Genomic DNA, 6,000 nt, shown 5'->3' with positions numbered 1-6,000 from the left:
TCACAACCCCAACAGCTGCATTTTTTTATCTTGCCACCTGTAACCAATACTACACCAAATACTACAACAACCTGGCTACAATAACAAATACAAACAACACACACACACAACAAACAAGTACAAAAAATATCATTAGATATGTCAAAACAATAACAGAATAATAACAGTATTCAACCTAATAGTCAATGAAAATAGTTATGAAAGAAAACTGACTACAACTTACGAGTAGATACTAGAGTAGTTATTGTTTTACTTGGCACCGACTTCAAAATTATAAAATATTTATTTAATCATTTCTGATTAACTAAATCAAAATACGAATTACTTAGTACTAAGTAAATTTATTTTTCACTTTTTAGTTTCCTTTTTGAAGTCGGTTTTTTTTTGTAAAAAATTATTTTATAAAAGGTATAATCGTAGGTATTTTTGGTGCTGTATAGCGTTCACGCAGACGACGTCGCGGACAGCAGCTAGTAAATTCTAAAAACTATATTTTTGGCTTCGGTATCGATTGTAGATCACACCCCGAGTATTATTTAAAAAAAAATATTCAATGTACAGTTTTGACTTTCCTACCATTTTATTATATGTATAGATATTGCGTGACGTTTCCTTGTAATTTGGTTATATTTTAAACATAATCTATCGTCAACCCCTGGCGGCCGTAAATTGAAAAGAAAAGCGCAACCATTAAGCCGACGTACCCCCACCACAGTTTTTGCACAACCTGTGTATAAGACCGTGGTTGTACGGAATTTCGACAATGGCATTACAAAATGAAACCATTTTTTTAACTGTAAATGTTTTTTTTAATCTAGCAATAGTCTAATTGCTATCAAACAACAAATGTTACACTCTTGTGTTTGTATTCATTCATACAGATACTTATTTCTCACGTTTGCTTTTGTTGCCCCAGAGGAAATCCGTTATGGACACACCGCGGCCCGGGGGACGTGAGGGTTACGTCGGACTCGAACCGACTGACACCCGCAGCGCTTCATTCGACACGCCTGGGCGGAATCACAGGACGCTATTTCACTTCCAAGATCGCACCAGCCTTTGGCCTAAGCGCCCAACGCGGCTAGCAGCTCCCGAGAGGCTCCCTCGAACACCGAGGTATACTTATTACTCTCATTAGATTAAGATTCTTCAATGCTGAACAAAACAGGCGGATAATGTATGAAATGTTAATGTCTTTATGTTTAGGTTTGCGAAACTTGTTTTAATTTTGTTTCAACAAACTACGTCCAGAAATTGTAAGTTTGACATGTTAACCTATGCCTTATATTATATTTATCTGTCACGCGCCGGGCATTCAGACAAAGGTGTTTAACACTTACATTTTGTTCTTTTCATCTGATAATCATACACAAAGAAACTTCACTGCACCCCAATCAAATGTAGTCAAACCACTTAAAACTTTCTCGTTAATCTTAAAATAATATTTGGACTTATATAAACTCATTTTCACATAAAACAATTCTTAATTTCGCGTCAACGCAGATAGTGCATCAATGTATAGTTAACTTATTTTTGTACAAAATGCAAATTATTCATTTACTTTGCATTTTACTGTCACTTTCATAACGAACCATGAGTGAACCATGAGTGAACCATGAGTGAACCATGAGTGAACCATGAGTGAACCATGAGTGAGCCATGAGTGAACCATGACTGAGCCATGAGTGAACCATGCCTACTGCCGTATATACAAGACCAATATAAATATTGTGCACTTTTTCTCTTACAAAAAACAAAACAAAAAAACAGTCAACAGCTTGACATTGACATCGTACTATAATTATTTTTAGGTAATCTATACAAATAAATAGAATTGGAGTGTCTGTTTGTAATGTGAAAATGGCGATCGACACGGTGAAACAAACAAACAAACTCACTTTCACATTTATAATATTATTTACTAATAAAACTTATGTACAGGTCTGTGACTATGGAAGGAATCGGGTAAATGTATTATGTCTTTCAAGAAGAATCTTCGCTTGAAGCATCACGCGTTGAGATCAACAACGGGATTGATTCATCCGATTCAACAACATAGAAAGTTTATAAAACATTTTAATTTTACTACACAATTGATTATTGTCTATTAAAATAACACACAAGACATATTATTTTAATTTACCAAAATGAAAATAAAAAACTCTGTAATTTTGTTCTTGCTTAAAAAAACAATTCACTACTAATTCTGTATGCATTATCTTACTTATTATACTTAATTTTGTTTCTCTTCTTGATAAGTACTCGTAAATTAATTTAACATTAATCTCTGTTTAATACGTTCCGATGACCGATTTTGATGGGACTTTCACTGGTAAATAGCTAATATAATAAGGAGTAGCTTACGTTACTTTTATTTTAGAAATTTATTTATTTTATAATGGCTATGCGAACTGAACAATAACTTATTTGTTAATTTACACGTGGACGAAGTCGCGGGCACAGCTAGTATGCAATAAACTAAAGCGTGGGCTAGAAAAATAAATAAATAAATGTAACGAAGCTTTTGATTGAATATATCTGTGATAAACACGATTATTTGAAAGATAAACAATAACTGCAACTGTATGTATTAAGAGTAATGCGAATAATTATATTTACTGAACAAAGCGCTTACTCTCTACCTAAATATTTCGTGGCCCTGCGAAGTCCATAATTATATTTTGTATTTTATAAGTATGTAGCAAGGAGGTCACACTGGTTAATAACAATGTAAGGTAACATAAGATAGTTATTAGTTAACAGTTATAGATCGTAATCTAATATGTGACAATTAATTCGTTTGCACAAATAAATTATCAAAAGCGTCTAGGTTAAGCAACAAGAGCACCGTGCCAAGCTAAAGCCCAGAGGACCGTGCCTCGGCCACGGTTGCTCCGGTCGTTTATTACAGCTCAGAATGACTCGAGCAATAGGATGAGTGGGGGTAAGTGAGTATCGAACGATGTGCTAGGTGGCATTATGGGTGCAACTATTGTTTATAAATTGCCGAAAATGCAGTTGCCGAAAAGTACAATGTAACCTATGTTTGTGTAATAAATAAATAAAGTATCGTATGATTGCGATAATCCGAGTTTATGGACAGAATATGCTATAATAATGTGTGTCGCATCTTCAATAGATCCATGGCAAGTCGATAATTATGGGGAGTCATCAAGCTGTAATAGATATGTCGAAAACAGCCATGTCTTGAGAAAATCTGCGTCATATAGTAGCTGACTTCATGATGCTTGAGGCTTAACGACTCATCCACTTGTGCTACAAGTCAGTATGTCCACCTACCCTTCGTTGCGGGATTCCGTAGTACTGGCTATCTTAAGACACTGTTTTGCAAATAGAATTATTGTCGTTCTTCAGCAAGTAATAATGTTTTTAGCGATTATGTAAACTGCGTCCTCAGAAACTATGCGATAAGCACTGACGACACGTTGGGCACTCCGTTAATATATCGGGGCAATTCGCCTGCGTGATTCTTGTACTTGTAGAATACCCGTACGCAGCACCAATGCTATATTACAGAGGCCAATAATGCTATCCTTTTCTATTTTCTACCTCCCACGTTAGACCGGCAGGCGTTAGGCACGTTATAATATATAGGCCGTAATAGTGTTGCCCTATGTGGCTCACATGCTTTGCCAGCAGTTTGAATTTGAGTCGGCTATCGAGAAATACTCCTAGATACGAGAAAAATTGTTGTCATGTTATTTCGTGTTCTCCAACTCTTAGCGAGATAGGTTCCAGCCGCTTCCTACTCGGAATGAGCACTGAAGCAATCTTGTGCTCAGCCAAACTTAGGTTAACAGATTTCATCCATCAACTGCTTCTCTTATAGTGATCTCGAAGGCGTAATTTATCTCACAGAAATGTTTCGCCACAATCACTATGGCCACGTCGTCAGCATATGCTACTAACTTAGCTTCTCTTGGTAGAGTTACTTTATTTTTTATTTTATTTATTAAGTTAACGACATCCGCGGTCTCTTAGTTGCCCATGCCATTTTTACTACGTAAAATATTTGTTCAACTATACCGCGTGCGTTTTTTTACAAAATATTTGCCGACGCGTTAACGCAGCGATCTCAGCACTGGCTGTTACGCTGGCGATCGCGGGTTCGATCCCCGCTCACGAAATTTATATTGGCCATATAGATGTTTGTCGTAATATGGGCGTTTGTGCTTGTAAATTATGTGTGTTGCCTCGACACAGGAGATCATCCTACTGGAGCAAACTTCGTGTTGTATTTCAAAAGTCTATGAATAAAGTAGCTGGATGTAATCTTCGTATATTCCTGTCACCCTGCCTTTGTGATTACTTCTCTTGCCTCCGTGTCGTAATCGAAAACCATACCAGTTACTGGCCAGCGCGTCAAACGCTGCCTCGATCCGTTGATGGACTATACGTTCTACGATCTGGCCACCTGTGTCCAGCACGGAAAGTGTTCGACAGGATGATAGCTCATCTGATGGCTTTTTAAACGGTTTTATTTAGCTCACCCCGTTTGTTTTTTTATTTTTTCTTTATTTATTCTTGGGTCAAATTTAGTAATTCAAATTTCACCCTCTTCCTGTCAACCGATTAATCTGAAATTTTGTATACACTTTGGATTTTGGTGACAATACAATTGTGTTTATTCATTATCATTATAAATTCAAGATGGCGGCCGCTACAAAATGGCGGATAACGTAGGTTTTATCGATTCCATCAATATGGGTATCAAATAAAAGGGCTCAACAAGCAGAATACAATATACTATAAAAAATTGAAATACAAGATGGCGGCCACTACAAAATGGCGGATAAGGTAGGTTTTATCGATCCCATCAATATGGGTATCAAATGAAAGTGCTCAACCAGTATAATCAATGTACTATATAAAATTAAAATCCAAGATGGCGGCCTCTACAAAATGGCGGATAACTTAGGTTTTATCAATCCCATCAACATTTGTATCAAATGAAAGGTCTCAACAAGTAGAATACAATTTACTATGCAAAATTGAAATCTAAGCTGGCCGCCGCTACCAAATGTCTGATAACAATTTTTTATTAATCCCACCAATATGGGTATCAAATAAAAGGGCTTGACAAGAAGAATACAGTGCACTATACAACCTCAATATTTAAGATGGGCCTTGCAATAATGAAGCACTAAATGAATTAAACAGAATGCGAAATAAAAACTAAAAACTAGAAAATAAAAATAGGTAAAAAAACTTTTTAAGTTAAACGGTTTTATGTTAAACATACATTGCAATGTTTAAGATAAATGTACTAAAAACCAAAAAATAATAAAATAGATACAGTCGTAGGAATTATAAACATATGCATAGACTAGACTAAAATAAAACCGTGGGGCACGTCAATTGTCTACAAATTATCGACTTAATGTGCGATAGAAGAATCGTTTAATTCGTCGTTAAAATAGGCAGTTGGCCCGCAGACGGTGAGGAAATTACTTACTATTTTCTTGCTCATGGAAATTCCAATAGTTATACACTCCATGTAAATAAAAGAGATGTTTCAACTAGTTTATCTTTGGACATTCACACTGCTGGCTGGCGAGGAATCGTTTCACTGCTCGTAGTTTGTCTTTAATCGACAAAACATATGATAAAAGTACTACTCGCTCACCACTATGAAACCCAAAAACTCGCTTATAATCGAGCTTGCTAGCTTGTTTCCACATTTTAGCCCTACTTATCACACGTCCATCGTTGTCGGTTGAACAACTGCCTAATTATAGTGTAACATTACAAAACAAACATTTTAATCAACGATTGTAGACAATTGAAGTGCCCCACGGTTTTATTTTAGTCTAGTCTATGCATATGTTTATAATTCCTACGACTGTATCTATTTTATTATTTTTTGGTTTTTAGTACATTTATCTTAAACATTGCAATGTATGTTTAACATAAAACCGTTTAACTTAAAAAGTTTTTTTACCTATTTTTATTTCTTTTAGGAAGTAGAACTCTACGTAC

This window comes from Melitaea cinxia, chromosome Z, assembly GCF_905220565.1.
Source record: "Melitaea cinxia chromosome Z, ilMelCinx1.1, whole genome shotgun sequence".
Classification (NCBI taxonomy): Eukaryota; Metazoa; Arthropoda; class Insecta; order Lepidoptera; family Nymphalidae; genus Melitaea; species Melitaea cinxia.
Note: the sequence above shows the minus strand (reverse complement) of the source record.